Here is a 17550-nt window from a genome sequence, read left to right as displayed (position 1 = left end):
ATTTGAATTGCAATCCTCTGCATGTCAGTCTCCTGATTAACTTGGATGACAGGTGTGAGTCACCCATACTGTATTTTTTCTCCCTCTCTCTTTTAAAATTTTAGTCAAGGTAAAGTATACAAGTGTTACAGTTACATTCATAAGGTAATGGGGACATTATTTCTTGAATATTGTTATCCCTTCCCATGTTTTTCCTCCACTTTCCTTCCCCCAACCCTCTCCAGGTTGTAAAGTTCATGTCTAACATATTGTCTTGTGGCTATTGCTGTTACATTGGTTTACCCTTTGTCCTTTGTCTCATCAATCACCCATACTATATATGAGTACATTTAAAAATTCAATTTCCCCTTCTCATTCTCATAAACATTATAGTATATATATTTAAAGTCTCTCTTTTCTAGTAATTGTGACAATATAGCCATATTTTCCAAACCAGAAGACAGAAAATACTGAAAATTATTTGAACACATAAAATAAACCATTCTGTTCTACCCATTATATATGATCCATGTACAGCAATTAATATAGTTGCACAAGTTATGTACTTATTCATTGAAAGGCTCACTAATGTCTCTGATCACTTTTTCATACTCTAATTATATATATATTTACATGTATATATAAGGATTTATTTTGAATATAGAACTATAATGAAAGGACTGTCGGACATTGTAGACAATATGGTTTGCTAAACTCAATGTTGACTGTCCTAAACACAGTTACAATTTCCTGTCACACACACAAAGAGATCTTGAAGGACAAAACACAAACAAAGTGAGTGCCACATGGGAAGGGAGAATGTTGAGGTTTAATATGTATGTACAGATGAGCTCTCTGTCTGGTGCTTGCACAGAATATTGACAAATAAAAATTGTTTGGAAACCCACTTTCTTTTGCAAAAAATTGAAGTTTTAATGAGATTCATCCGTTTCTACTTCCATTTGTGTCAGCAGTCACTGTGGTTGATTTCAGAAAGCACATTTCAGAAAGTATAGTATATAATAGCAACAAAGAATCCTAGCAAGCAAGCCAAGGTCAACAAAAATCCAACAGGAATACTCTTCTTGGGGAGCAGAGAAGGACTAATAAGTGGGCTCACTAACTTACTTTGTTTCCTGCGCCAAAAACTGTCTTAATGCTGGCTCTGAAACACACACACACACACACACACACACACACACACACACACACACACACACACACAGAACTAAATCCATTTTCACAGATTAATCTGTTCTTTTGTTGTTGTTTTCTATAAATGGTATGTTCTATTGTGACAAGCTATTTCCACCAAACTATCATATACTTCCTATAGAGTAACAGTTTGGAAACAATCAACATATGATCATTTTCTTTTCCTCTCTTTTTTAACATTTAGTTAAACAGAGGTCAGAACAGAGGGAAAATGACCTAACAGCCAGAAACTGTGACGCGAAGATATAATGAGCTGGAATTTTGAGTCTGTTGTGTCAGCAGAAAGCTTTGCAAGAGCATTTTTCTTTCATTTTTTAGAAGAGTAAAGCATTGTAGAGACAGCTAACTGCACTGATATATCTCTTGTCATGAAGAAAGAATGTCTGCATAAGCCAAATTCAACCAACTGAAGAGATTTCTCAATATATCTTTCAGTGAAGTGTGGCCTCTGTTTTTGACTAATATAATTTAATTTTAAATTTTGTTTGTTTGTTTTAGTTAATGGAGACAATCTTCCCCTAAGTCACTGTATTTCCCTTTCTTCCCTCCTTCAACAGAAATAGTGATGGAATGTGGGGACCCACAGTGGATGTATAGGAAGGAAACGGGGAAGATACAATGTGATGATATCTGGATGATGTCAACAGAAACTTCCTTTTTTAATGCCAGTCAGCATTGTCTCACTTGTACCTTTGCACTCTGCATGAAAATATGCATTAATCTCTTTCTTAAAACTTTCCTATTTTACCTTCATGCACTATGCTTTCCATCATTGCCTTTATTTTCTCTAATTTCTCCTCTGGAATCACTGAGGATACTATTTCTGTGCTCTCTCTGAATCTCCTCCTTCTCTGCCTCTCATAACTCTCTCTCTCTCTCTCTCTCTGTATATGTATATAAGTGTATTAATGAAACATATAGATCTATATTGTTGACATTTATATATTACAATATGTTTCTATATTATCACATATTTATATATTTAATGACATATATATTATCTGTGTATTATAATGCATATTGTATTTATTATAACATGTATCCACCATTGTAATTTCATATAGAATAATTTCGCTACCCTAAACATGGCATATCTATCCAACCCTTTTCTAAACACTACACTTTCTACTTTTTCCATAATTTTTCCTGTTTTAAAATATGGTAGAGTTGAGACATAGTGAGCCGCTCTGTCAGATTAGATTTTTTTCACTAAGTAATGGTATGTATTCAAGTTTCCTCTATGTACTTCTGGACTTTCATTGCTCCTATGTGTTATTATTGAATAATGTAAAATATTGTCAATATAAGAGTGCTTTATTTATTTACTTTCTACTACTTACCCTGACAGTTGATTGCTTCCAAGTCTTGGCAATTATGAAGAAAGATTTTATAAAACATAAAAACAGAATGTCACTTAAAACCCGAAAGATAATATTTTGAAACCTCAAATGCAATGAGTAGCTGAGGAAAATCACACTCCAGGACAGTTTTCCTTCCATTAAATATCAAATAACTATCACTCCATTGTGACTGACGTTGGTGAGCCATTATTTCACATGACATTCACACAAATAATCATACAAAAAGAATGCCCAATAAAGAAAAATAGATATGAATCTACTAACAAAGTATATTTCATCAACATAAAGGTAGACTGATTACATAAATGTACTAGCGTAAAGGACTAGAGAAGTATGTAGAATTGTGTCTGCTGGGAACCCAAGTAGATTACAAAATTAAAATAAATAATAGAGCATTTACACCTCATTTACATATAAAAACTGGAGATGTAGAACACAAGTATGGTAGTGATTTAAATTTTGATTGAGATAAAATAAGATTTGGTGAGTAGTATGTCTCCTTGGCAAGTTTGATAGTTGTAATTTTCATACATTACTGCCAGATTTATCTTTCTGTTCAGGTTGGAGGTAAATATCTCTCTTTAGAAAGAGGTGTAACATTTGCTTAATGAATGTAAATACTGTTCAGATAGTACTAATCATCAGTAATATTAATCTTAAGGATGAAATAATTTATCACTTTTCTGCTCACACTGTTTTTTTCTGTATATTATACAATATATTGATCAATATCATTACCCTTTCATAGAAATTTTAATAAAGTTTAGACAAATGAGCAGCTTCAAAAACATTTTAGTTTCCCATTTATTCCCTTTAAGGCTGTGTCTAATTTTGTAACTGGCACTTGACAAGGCAATGAGTCTTCCTTCCAGCAGGCTGCTAGAATATTACTTTTGCATGAAATTCCCATTGGAATAGTATGTCAAGACAAATGTTTCTAAATTCTTTTTCTAGGATAAAAAATCACATTTTCAAACTATTTAGCTACATGAGATACACAAATTAATTTTAAGAATATGATTTATATGAACAAATAAAATGTTTTCATTGGCTTGTAACAAGATGATCATAGTTTTAGCATCAATGTAGTTTTTCTGATTTGTCATACAAATCATATTATAAATTGATTATAAATTTTACTTTTTCTGTGTTTGTTTGTGTGTATGTTTCTGTGTTCCTATTTTCCTTAGATGTGCAGTTAGCAAACACAAAATGAGACGATACATGAGTTTGATTAACATCTCCCTATATTTGATATTCTGCAATGACACTGAATTGAAATAGATAGCCAAGTGGAAAAATAGGTGCTTCAAATTATAGCACAAATTATATTAGCAAGATATGCATTTTACCATATTAGATAGAAATATTGTATGTTTCCCAAAGGAGGATATTTTTTAATTGGGAATTAGGATTTTATTCATCACCTTTACAATAAAGATTCTGCATTCTACTTCTGTGTAGCATATAGGTAACTTGTATGTATTCTACTGGTGTCACACCTGATTACATTAGTTTAGAAGGCTGTAGTTACAAAAAGGAAGCAAATGGAGAAATTAAAGGCATTGCTCCTCACAGTAGTTGATGGTGCAATTTGATCATTCATACGTTGAAGCCCTTAGAAAATTCTTGCACACACACCAGATCAAGACATTTTTATTCAGGGATGCATTATGTATGCATTCTTGGGGCTAACTGCACATTCTTTTCTTCATGTATCATCTTACGATGAGGGTTGCTCTTATCCATCAGAGAGGTGTTCACCTAGTTTCTAACAAGTTATTGAATTCTGAGAATTTCTTAATGTTATGCTAATATAATCACCTTATGGAAAGCACTTTTGAAAGATAATGATTTCTTGTGGAGAAGAGAACATTTTGGCAAAATGTAAAATATAACAGTTGAGGAATTTTTACTGGTACCAAAACTTCACCATAATTAAACTATTAGACTCTTCAGATTTCAGATAAGAGAACTGATGCATAGGGATGTTAAGAAACCCACTCATGGTCAAAATTAAAGCCAGTGGCTTCGTCCTACTTTAAGCTGCGGTGATTTGTTTGGAGACTCTGTGATCTTAACTACCACCTCATAGTATTTTATTTATTTTTTTTATTTTAGTTTTTGTCAATCCTAGGCTTGAACTCAGGGCTTTCTCATGGCTAGAGCTCTACCACTTGAGCCACAGCACCATTTCTGGCTTTTTTCTATGTATGTGAAACTGAGGAATCGAACCCCAGTCTTCATGCATGCAAGGCAACCACTCTACCACTATACTAAACTTCTGGCCCACCTCATAGCAATTTAAAAGTAAGCATTCTTCCTTACTTTCTTTACATGCAGGGGTTTGGACTGTGGTTTATAAGCTGCGTTTTGTCACAAACTCCTTTGAGAACCAGAAGATATGGATCCTTCCCCCAGGAATTGCACAGATGCAAAGACAGGCAGAATTTTGCCTGTAATCCTAAGTGGCATAGATCCCTAAGGGCCCTTCACAGACCAAGTTCCTCAGCTATGGGTTACAAATGATGTATAGTATAGGGTGTCTTTGTGAACAAAGTACAATTTTTTTTTGTTTTGTTTTGTTGTTGTTCAAGATTTATAACAATGGGACTTTTCTCATTTCTTTCTTTCTGAACTTCACCTTTGTCAAGTTGGTTATTTTACCCTGGTAAATTAATATATTGGAAAATTTAGAAATGTCCTAAAGTATTGTATTTAAAGACTGGAAGCAATCTAAAATACACAGAGATAAAGATGCATTTTACTCCTTAAAAGGAGAAGTTATAGGCTTTTTGTTGATATTAAATTCTCTGAAAATTCTATGTCCTTGCTATCTTTCTATGTGTTGCTACTGTCTTGGCTCTGTTCCTTATTTCTTCCTGCCTGGGTATCTGCTCCCCTGCTCTCTGTTTTTTTTTTAATTATTCCTATTTGTAATCAACAAACCTTCCTACTTACGCTCTGTAGGATACCTCCTGAAATTTGTAAAATGATCAAAGTACACTCTCAATTCTGATCCTTGGGAAGGACACTGACAAAATACAGAACAGTAAAACAACAATATTCAATATCAAAATGCTACTTTTCAGTTCAAGAGCTATATGAACTCAGACTGGCTCAATGGGCACTCTAAATATTGATTTTTTTCTACTTGAAAAGGTTATATAATGACTATGTTTGGATTTATACCAGTAGAGAAAATTGAATTATATTTTTTAGTGCTTAGAATACTGATGCTGTCTATAAACCATAAGATTATGACTTTTTTGAAGCCTAGATGATCCTGGCATGCATGGCTCTATGGGGTGTGCCTTGAAAGTATCATCCTTCGCTCCATAGATCACTAAAGATCTGAGAAGCCTGAACATTAAAAAACCAAAATAGTAGATGTCCTAAGCCAAAATTAGAGCCATTCCAGTATCACTAATTTACAAAATCAGTTTTGTCCAGTAATTTGAATGCTAGCTGCTATTTACTTATTAATTAATGGTTCCTTTTATAGATAACAAGAACATATCACATACATTTACTTGTTCTTTTTTAAAAAAAATTAATCACATTTCACTCCATTTCTCAGAGTCCACTCGGTTGTTTTGTGACTATATAGCTTGGTGCTTTTCTTGCAGAGCAGTGCATTCTGGGAGTCATTTGAAATGATAACAAAAGATATGGAGACTCAATAGTTTGCAACTACTGGGTCCTCAGAAAGAATCATTGTACTTTTAATAGAATCACTATTTCAACTCCCTGTTCATGTCAGAGTAGAAATAATGATGATTCTAGGCTTTTTGTCCAAATTATGTATTGTATACATCTTCCTCGTAGATAAGAGTAGGGAGTATGCCTGGGAAGGGCAGAATGTGAATAATCTTCTAATTTTCTGAAGCATATGCTGAGACAAAGTGACAAATATGGCTACATATCTCATGACACTTGTCACTTTTTATATAAACATAAAAATATATAGGTAAGTCTTATTAGATTTTCTGATAATAGAGTGTGTGTATTCCTATTTTCATGTAATCACATGCATCACTTCACACTTTCTTCATGGAAGTATGATCCATTTTTAAGGACATATTACTATTGTCCTGTAGAAGAAGAGTGTCCTTACAGATAGTAAAAGTAGAATATCCCACATTCTTTACTGACTTTCAGTATTAAGAAATCATTTTCTATTCTTTTTATATTTCTCATATTTTCTTCCATAATTTCTGTTCAAAAATGAGTAGTTTTTAATAGTTTTTAATTGACTTATATAAAGTGTAATAAGCAGAACAGAGTTTTTTCATTTCTATATTTATTATTTACATATGCCATAATAATTGTTGTCAGTTTTGATATTCCCATCCATTCCATGATAACTAGATAGATAGCAGTGCTGAGCAATGTAATCACAGGCAGAATACATACTAATTAAATAAAAAGATTTGATGTAAAATATCAACTCATAAACAGAAATATGTTTTCAAGTAGGTTTTAGTATTATGGGGGCAGGAAAATATGATGTTTCAAAACCTTGACCTTGCTGATGATGGATACCGGGAAGATTTAAGATCATGTAGAAATTTCTGCATGTATTACACACCCATCTGCCTCTCCATCTGGCAGCGGACACAAAAGTGTTATGTACATTCTTTTCACCAACACCCCAATTGTTAGCTTCCTGCTGATAGACTTACCATAAGCTTCACTGGGTAATTATTTCTGGCAGAAAACAACCAGCCCACATGTGCAAGAATAATCACTACTTCAATCAACTAACAAGAAACAGGTACTATTTTAGTGTCCACGAGTAGAAAGAATTTCCAGTTCCTCAACATGTCTCTGAAGGTATTAAGAGAGCACATGTGCTATGTAGTATACTGAGAATTCAGAAAAATAAAAACAAATATGACCAATATCATCAGCTCATTAATTTTCTACCACTCATTTCACTGTAACTGTTTAGTTTTAAAGAAATGGAAACACTCCAAAGCTACATTTATGGATCTTTAAGTTGTAAACTCTGACTTTTAAAATTCTTCTATTTGTAGACTGATGTAAAAAACATACTTTATTTTTGTTTGTTTGTTTATTTATTTATTTATTTTGTGTGGGGGGGGGTCATGGGGCTTGAGCTCTTCAGGTCCAGGCTACCACCCTACCCGTAGGCCTGGGCGTTGTTCCTGAGATTTTCAACTCAAACCTGTCACCATACCCTAGAGCCAAGCACAGATAGCTTTGTTAAAATAGTTACTGTGATTCACTTATTTTACTTGGCCATATCAAAAGAAATGCCAAAAAAAAAAAATGGCTACAAAGGCACTATCTAGCAATGCATTGGAAAAGCATTGGAAGTTGGGCTCACTCCTGTAATCCTAGCTATTCAAAGCCAGCCATGGAAGAGGTGTTTCCATGAAATTCTTATCTCCAATAAACTCATCAAAAAAAAAAAAAAAAGCAGAAGTAGAGATGAGGCTCTAGTGGTAGAATGCGAGTCTTGAGCACAAAGTGACTCAGAGCCCGAGCCCTGGTCTTGAATTCAAGCCCCATTACCAGCAAAAATAAATAAATAAGTAAATAAAATAATAATAATTTAAAAATTGAAAAAGAATGTTAGAATTTAAATAATTCTTAATGTACACACATAACTTTATGTTATAATTTTTTTGTCTGTTGTTGTAGTTGTTGAGTCTGTGTAGTGAGTAGCACCTGCCTGTTCTAAAACTTGAAATCAGAACCCTGTCCCTGAGCTTGTGCTCAAGGCTACCATTCTACCAATTGAACTACAGCTCCACTTCCTTAATTAACTTTCAAAGGAAGTAGTAAACTTAGATATTCAATTCCCATCATTATTGTAGCAACGTAATTACAATTTTCAGATAATATATAAAAGTAAAGCAAAGCATACTCATGGGATAAAATATGGAGAATCTGTAAAATATAATCATATCTCTCATCTCAATATAGTATCTATTTAAAAATATATCTTCTGCTATTCATTTAAGTCTTAATCCCTCAATTTTATCTTTGCTATAATAACTTTTTCTTTAACGTTAACTTTTGTGGGGTTGACACGTTTCTATTGTAGCATAATTTTCCAGGTTTACTTACTAGCCCATTTTATTTTTCCATATTTGTTTAAATATCTGTTTTCAGTTTCTTTATGGAGACATGGACATAGTCATATTTATAGTGTGTTCTTCACAAAAAGCTAAGTATGGAAATAACTCAAGTCCAGCTGTAGATGAATAAACTGAAAAGTGGTATCTCCATAGTCTGAATAACATTCAGACTTAAAAAGGAGAAAACTATGACACATAGATGTGAAAAAATTTAGTAGCAAAAGGAAAAAGAATGCTATTAAAATGTGGTTTCCAAAAGCTACAGGGAGAAAGGAGAGTTCGGTGTTCAATATGTACAGATATTCATACACAGATTTGGGTGGCAAGGCCAGTGAAGATGTCATGACTTCTCACAGATGCTCATGAATTAGAGGTTCTGCCTGGAGAGTTGAGGTGATGGAATTTCCTGTTTTATACAACCACATTAAGGTTTGAACTCAGCTTGGCTAAAGTGATGTTCTGGTTCAAATTATATTTTAATTAATACTTAAAATTTTTCAGTGTGATTTTGTCAGCTGTAAATAAATTAGGTATAAAGTGGTCTTTGTTCTACGTATTGAAATACAATCACTTAAATCAGTGATATATACAATATTAATTCACAATATTAATTATAGATGAACATACGTACTGCTTTTTCAATATCACTATTGACAGTTCAAAAACAATTTCTACATGTAAGTTTATCAGTTCAAAGAGTTTCTAAATTTTCTATAGTTCTTCATGCATTCTGTAAACATCACTTCAGAAATATTTGAACAGTCAGTAAAGCACATTATCAATATGCATTTCACCAGCTACTCCCCAGATATATTTTAACTTAGATTTGTATTTGTTTAATTTTTGTCATTTCTAAAAATAACAAGAAGTAGAACTAGGAAATAAATTGATTGTGAGAAATATGCATGTTAAAAGTAAAATGCTTTGAATTCAGTAAAATCAAGTTATATTCTGGGGAGTTAAGTTATGCAATGATTACAAGGATATAGTAGAAGATTTTAAGATTATAATATATGAATGATGTTACTATAAAATTTCTGATCTAAAATGTTGAGTCTAGAAATTTAACTTTTGTAGAGTTTAATGAAAGATCCTCTTGAAAACTTGACTTTACCAAATAATGCTATCTCAAATATTTTGAAATTTTTATAAAATAAATATTTACAAATAGTTAATTGATTACTTTTAAATTGTACATAAAATGGAAAGTATGGAATTTCTAGAAAACACTAGATAATAACACATAATATAATAACAGAAGTACTAATAGAATTTATTAATATTTTAGTGACAAAAACAGGTAGATTAGAGAAAGCATATATTCAAATATTATCAATTCATTGTCTTTAATGTTCGACAGATTGCAGTGTGGAATAAATTCAAACTGTGTCTTAATTCACCTGGAAATTTAGAGAAATATAGGTGGTCAATTGACTATGAGCAGTCCAGGCAAATAAAAAGAAAAATCTTTGAGTTACAATAAAAAGTGCAGAAAATAGTATTTGATATCATCCAACAATTTCAATGAAATTGTCTTTTAATTACACAGATCTAAGCAGACAGTATTCATCATCCATCAAGGTCTACTGTGCCTGTGTGTACATTTATCCGTAAGCACAGATACGTTGGAATGATAGAATTCCATTTTTATGACAATTTCCTCTAAATTTATTCTTATGTATTGATACTTTACCTGGAAAAGGAAAGAATTCTATTAAAACATAGGAAGCCTATATATAACATTATATAAGGTTGATATTTCAGAGATACTTTATCATATAAGCTTTTCTTTTTTAACAACCAATAAACAAGACACATATATCAAATATATATTGGGAAACAATGTAAATCATAAAATAAATATGCATTCACAAGAATATAATTATATAGATTTTAAAATGTGAAAACATTTTTTAAAGTTTTTAAATTTATCAGCCATAAAATGCCTTAATATCCTTTTGAAAATATAGTGTCAAAGATAATGTTATAGTCTTTCTCTGATGGAGTTGTTGCTAAAGTTTGCTAAGTTAGCACAAAAACAGATTCTCTAAAGTTTTAGGAAATAGCTAACTAACACTTACATTTCAATGTGAATTTTAAAGAACATGATAATTAAATCTTCGTGTGTGTGTGTGTGTGTGTGTGTGTGTGTGTGTGTGTGTGTGTGTATGTGTTTTCTTTGTGGGACTGGCAGTGTTTTGCATTTACTGCTTTCTAAATACCCTCTAGCCCCATCCCCAGCCATTTGGGCTTCAATTATTTTTTCGGGTAGGGTCTCATGTTTGTGTACAGGACTAACTTCAGACCACAATCTTCTTATGTACCCCTCCTGAGGAACTAGGACCACAGGTCTGCAAATCACACATAGATTGTTCTTTGAGATAAAAGTACCATATTTGCATTTGCAGCTGTTTGATGGTGAGTTAGGATAAGACTCAGACATTTTTGTCCACACTGTCTTTGAATTAGGATCTAATTGAATAGAGTAGCTAGAATTACAAGCATAAGCCATCAGTGCTTGGCTTTTCTCACCTTTTAAAACTTCACATAATTAAATAATCTCTATTAAGTACTCTATTGAGTACTTAAATGCACTCAATTCTTAAACTTTCTGTGAATTTGAATAATGCAGCTTCTAAACATAAACAAAATTAACAACCAAATATTATTTTTTGTGAATTGATGCAAGAAATGCCGAATGACAGATAGATATTGTTATGCATAAAGTAGATATAAATTTTGAAATGTTACAAACATTAAATCGGGTATTATCTTATTTAAGTTTTCATGTGTTTTAGATACTTTTACTGTTTTTAAATGCTCTTAACTTCTATTCATTCTGTACCATAATAATTTAAAAAAGAACACTTAGAGAATGATTTATAAACTCTGTAGAATGGAACAAATAATATGAAAAAGGTTTTATGAATTCTGTGCAGTAGGAAATTAATAGCATTTAAAGCACATATCTGAAAATAACAAGGATGGCCAGCAAATAAAATAAAAAAGAATAAAGAACAAAATCAAATAAAAAATGCCGAGAAAAGCCAATGTCAATGTTAGATACACATGAAATAAATATGCAGAAGGCATTATTACCAAAATTAATGTTATTTTATCCAAAAGATTAAATCTGAGAAATAAATACAGCTGGATTAATCAAGTGAAAAACATCTGCTTCTCTAACCAAAACTAAAATTGGATATAATCTTCTTACATTTTAAAAAATGATAGCTTTGTGGAAAGAATCGGTTACAACAAACACAACTAGAATTAATGAGAGGTTATTTATAAAATGCTTTTTAAAGGGCGAAACAGGAATATGAACATTATAGTATATATTTTAAAAATTCAATTTTATACTAAACAAAAATGTATTCCCTAATGATTTAACATGTTAATAGTTGCTATATAAGAAAGCTATAGCAACTTGTATAAATTCTTCAATTTATATTTTAAAAATTAGAAACATTTTACAATGGGCCAAGATAATTTTAATATTAAAACAGAATAGCACACGTAGGTAAGAATATACTCTAAACCATCTTGTGAACAAAGATGCCAAAATCCTAAATTAGATACTGCAACTTAACTCTAGTGATATATAGACATCTTGTGATATATAGAAATGAGAAAGGATTTGCCATTTCAAAATCAATTCATCTCATTTCAATATTAGCAGGGAAAAAGGAAGGAAAATATGATAGGAAGTTTTCAATAGATTTGGAAAGAGCCAAGAATGCAAGTGAACACTTACCTTGAAAAATCCTTAGCAAACAAAAGTGGAAGTTAATTTCAAACAACTCTAAAGGAGATTATTGTGGCTGAGATCTTCCCTACTCATCAGATACTCTGTGTTTTCCCCCAAATCTCCCCGAACAGACACATTCTGTAACCTCCTGTGTTTAGGTGGAGTGAGCCATTTGATGATTTCTGGCCAAAAGCCTGTGAGCAGAAACATTCACCAGCTGGAACATGATCCTCCAGTTGTCCCTCCTTCTCATAAGCAAACACAGAAGATGCAAGAAGCACAAGGAGAAAGACCCTGCAGAGTCATAGTAAGCCAAGGCACTCAGGGCTGATAGATTTTCAGAAATATCTATTTTTGTAGAATAAACACACTGCAGAACTTTCTGTATGTTGAGGACGGTTTTAATATGAGTTCATAATATTGAACTATTTGTGCCCCAAATTAATAATTATCTACCATGCATTAATGAAGCAAAATTAAAAAAAAATAAAGTAGACTTAATTAATAAAAACAGAAAAAATATTTATTTTCACCCTTTCTAGAAACACATCTCAGAATCTGTTCAATATATTCCTGTGGAATCATCTCACAGCCTATTTAACCCAGTCCCTTTTCTCTGTATAATTCAGTCAAAATACTAATAACAAACATGGAATCAGCATCTGATTTCAATAATGTTGATTTTATCTACATGTAGAAAATATTCAAAATTAATAAAGAAAACCATATGTAAATGCATGAAAAAACCTGAAAAATGATAAAAAAAAAATGAAACGCCAGAATGATGTAAAAAGTAGAAATTTAAGCATAAATACAGGTAAAATAAACAATAAAAGAGCAATGAAGAAGCTAATAAGTAAACAAACCATTGCAAATGTATGTTAACACACTTCTGTTAGAGGGAAACTGTTTTCCAAGACTTTGCTTTCTAGTTGTAAGAGATTAAATAATACAAACTTCTGAACTGAAATATTTTACTTAGGATAAGAAGTTCAGATAGCATGATGCTAAGTGAAATGAACTCCAGGATATGGAAACAAGAGGTTTATTGTTGTTCATAGTGTACTATGTAAAGCTGTTTCTTTTCTCCTTTTCCCCTTAAGGTTTATCACATGTTACTGTATCTGATTTTGGTACCTGGCATATTGTATATACCTTTATTTGTGTATTTAAAAATTGGAATGTAAGGGAAGAACAAGGTGAGTGGAAGAGGGCGAGAGGGGGGTAGGAAACAAACATGAGAAGGGGTAACAATGTTCAAGAAGTAATGTACATGCTTACTGATGAATGTTGGGGATATCACCCTAGAATAAAATTAAATAAAATAAGTTACCACATCCTTGCCTAAATTAATTTCTAAGTATTTTATTTTTCTTTGAGGTTTTTGCAAATGGAGTTGCTTTCCTGATTTCTCCCTTACTCTTATTGTTAGCATACAACCACTGATTTTTGGATTAATTTTATACCCTGCTGCATTGCCAAAGTTTCAAATCAGCTCTAGTACCTTGGGAATGGAATCTATAGGGTTCCTTAAATACAGAATCATGTCATCTACAAAGAAAGTTTTACTTCCTCTTTACCTGTTTGAATCCCCTTTATGTTTGTGTCTTGCATTATTGCTATAATGAAGAGGAGTGGAGAAAGTGGACATCTTTGTCTTGTTCCTGATTTTAAGGAAAATGCTTTAAACTTTTCACCTTTAAGTATAATACTAGCTGTAGGTTTGTCACACACAGCCTTCATTAAACTGAGGAATATTCCATGGATTTCTAGTTTCTCCAGAGCTTTTATCATGAAAGGGGGTTGGATTGTATCAAATGATTTTTCTGCATCTGTTGTTATGGTCATATGTTTCTTGTCCTTGTTCCTGTCAGCATGATGAATTATATTAATTGACTTGTATATATTGAATGAGCTTTGCATCCCTGCAGAGAATCCTGCTTGATCATAGTGCAATTTTTTTTTGATGAGTCGTTGAAGTAACAATACTTAAGAATTAACCGAAGAAATAAAGGATCTCTGTGATGAAAAAATTAAAAGCCTGAAAAAAAAACTTAAAGCCGAGCTAAGGAAGTGGTAAATCTTCCCATGCCCCTGAATTCAGAGGACTGGCATCATGAAAATGGTAATCCTGCCAAGGGCTATCTACAAATTCAATGCAATACCCAACATCCCAACATCATTCTTTAATGAAACAGAGGAAGCAATACAAAAATTCATATGGAATAATAAAAGACCCTGTAGAACAAAAACAATCTTTAGCAGAAAGAACAGCATTAGAAGAATATCAAACCAAACTTCAGCCTCTATGACAGGGCAATAATGATAATGATAATAATAATAACAATAATAATAATAGCGTGGTACTGGACCAATAGAATAGAACTGCAGACCCAGAAATCAACCCACAGACCTATGGCCACCTAATCTTCGATAAGGGAATCAAAAAAAAATAGGATGGAAGATAGACAGCCTCTTACAGATGGCACTGGCAGAATTGGTTAAGTGCCTGTAGAAAACTCAAGTTGGATCCTTATAGGTCTCCCTGCATCAGAATTAATTCCAAAAGGATCAAAGACCTTGAGGTAAATGCAGACATCCTGAAAACTACAGAGGAAGGAATAGGAAATACATGCTCCTTGGCACAGGTGGTAACTTTCTTTTTGTGGTTCATGGAGCTTGAACTCTGGGCCTAGCCCTTGTCCTGAAGCTCTTCAGGGACCACTGTAACCCTTGAGCCACAGTAACACTTCTGGTTTTCTGGTGGTTCATTGGAGATAAGAGTCTCATGGTCTTTAGTGCCCAAGTTGGCTTTGAGCCTTGACCTTCAGATCTCAGCCTCCTGAGTAGCTAAGATTATAGGCTTGAGCCACCATGCCCAGCCAGGTTGAAACCATCTTAATAAAAGGCCTGAAACACAACAAATTAAAGAAAGTTTGGGAAAATTCATTAAACTTCAGAGCTTCTGTATGGCAAAGATAGTAGCTAGCAAGTTAAATAGAAAGCTCTTAGAGTGGAAGAAGATCTTCACTAGCAATACAACAGATAAAGGCCTCATACAAAAATAAAACCTCAAAGAAACAATTATCTCATTAAAAGGTTGGCTAATAAGAATAGCCTATAGATACATGAAGAAATGCTTGACATCCCTGGCTATAAAAGAAATGCGAATCAAAACAACTTGAGATTGCACCTCAATCCAGTTAGAATGACCAGGATCAAGAAATCTAATAACAATAGATGCTTGTAGGAATATGGCCAGAAGGGAAGACTACTATACTGTAGGTGGAGTGTAAACTTGTTCAACCACTCTGGAGAGCAGTGTGAAGATTCCTTAAAAGACTGAACATAGAGCTCCCCTATGACCCAGCAATCTCACTCCTGGGCATTTACATAAATATCCATAAACAACAACAAAATAACTTACTAGCATTACCTTGTTCATTGCATCATTATTTACCATAGCTAAGGTATGGAACCAACCAAGATGCCTTTCAGTAGTTGAATGGATCAAGTAGAGATAAGAGTCTCAAGGTCTTTAATACCCTGGCTGATTTTTTACCCTGATCCTCAGATCTCAGCATCCTGGGTATTGAGAATTAGAGGCATGAGTCACTGGTGCTTAGCTGAACTTTTAATATTAATTATTTTTATTTTGTTGATATATGGGATCATTTGGCCTCAAACTGCCAATTCTTCTGCCTCAGCTTCAAAAATGATTTGATAACATATGAACATCCTGCTCTATTTGTAATGATATTGATGAGAAATTATTTATCAAAGAAAAGAGACTCTGGAAACATTTACCAAGATGCTATTTACAACGGAAAGAGTGCAAAAAAGAGCAAATGTTTTAATATGCAATAAATTAATGCATTGCATATAATAGGATATGTACATCTTAAAAACATGAACAAAAAATTGAATCTGAAATAACACAAGAAGTTTTTAAATATACCAACAAAAATACATTTTAAAAATTGCTTGTATAGTTTGGAGGTAAAGCCTATATCCTCTGTCTTCTATCCCAGAATTTTTTTTAAAAAAAAATGCTTTATACATGATGTAGTGGATTCAGAAAAACAAATAATCAACACTTACTTTGTTTCCATGTATTAAAAGAGGTTAGTAAGAGAGAGGCTTCAATAAACCTACACAGTATATAAATAAAGGCAAGATAAGCCAAAAGATTACTAGAAGCAGTAGATCCTGTAAATGAGCTTGAATTTATTCATTAAATGACCATCACAGGATAGTGAAGAACTTAAGTGTGCTATTAATGAGCAATATTAAGTAATGCTGATAAATACTGCAGAACAAAACCAGCTCTAAAGGATTAAACATAAACAAATATAATGATCACTTCAAAATGTTAACTATAAATTAATGAAAATATAAATTTGGGTTTTATTTTTGCTCATCATGCTAAAATTATTTTGAATTGTCATGATTTCAACCATGTTATGACATGTATATATGTTTTTGGGTCATCATTAATGCAGCTTTTATATTTTAATCCTGATTAAGTGTACAGAAAATCACTCAAGCAAAATGTTTTCAAATCATTTATTTTCTTTTTGTCATTTTACCAGTGAAGCCTCAAACCTAAGCCCTCAGGAGCCAATTATCTATTGTAAACATGTTACTATATACTACTTACTTATTTGCTGAACCCTGTATTCAAATACAATAACTGTTCTAGCTTTGGAGCCTGTTCAAATGGAGATGACCACAGTGATATGATGTTTGTATGCTTATGCTTGGATAATTCTAGGCAAAGAGCCTTCATTTTGTATGGGTCTAAGAGTGGGAAATAATTAAAATTATTTACTTCTTCTGGCAATTGAATTAACTATGCAAAATCTAGGCTGGAAATTGATTTCATCCTTAAGCCATAAATAGGACCTTCTAATTATAAATACCAGTATTCACCAGGAGCAGTGGCTCACGCCTATAATCCTAACTACTCAGGAAGCTGGGATCTGAGGATCAAGGTTCAAAACCAGCTCGGGCACAAAAGGACCTGAGACTCTTATCTCTAATTAACCTCCAGAAAACGGGAGGTAGGGTTTGGCTCAAGGGTAGGGTGGTAGCCTTGAGCTGAAGAGCTCAGGGACAAACCCAATCCCAGAGT

General features: G+C 32.7%; 1 long non-coding RNA gene across 1 annotated transcript in view; it reads right to left on the bottom strand.

Moving 5' to 3' along the window:
• Nucleotides 1–12584, bottom strand: part of LOC150049289 (uncharacterized) — a 51477-nt gene extending 38893 nt beyond the window's left edge. The window contains exon 1 of the long non-coding RNA XR_016538977.1: nt 12423–12584. This is a non-coding gene — a long non-coding RNA (uncharacterized LOC150049289). The remainder of the gene's footprint in view (nt 1–12422) is intronic.
• Between the last annotated feature and the right edge of the window lie 4966 nt (nt 12585–17550).

The sequence above is a fragment of the Megascapheus bottae genome, chromosome 20 (genome assembly GCF_031878675.1).
Source record: "Megascapheus bottae isolate mThoBot1 chromosome 20, mThoBot2.hap1, whole genome shotgun sequence".
NCBI lineage: Eukaryota > Metazoa > Chordata > Mammalia > Rodentia > Geomyidae > Megascapheus > Megascapheus bottae.
Note: the sequence above shows the minus strand (reverse complement) of the source record. Positions and strands in the feature narration are given on the sequence as shown.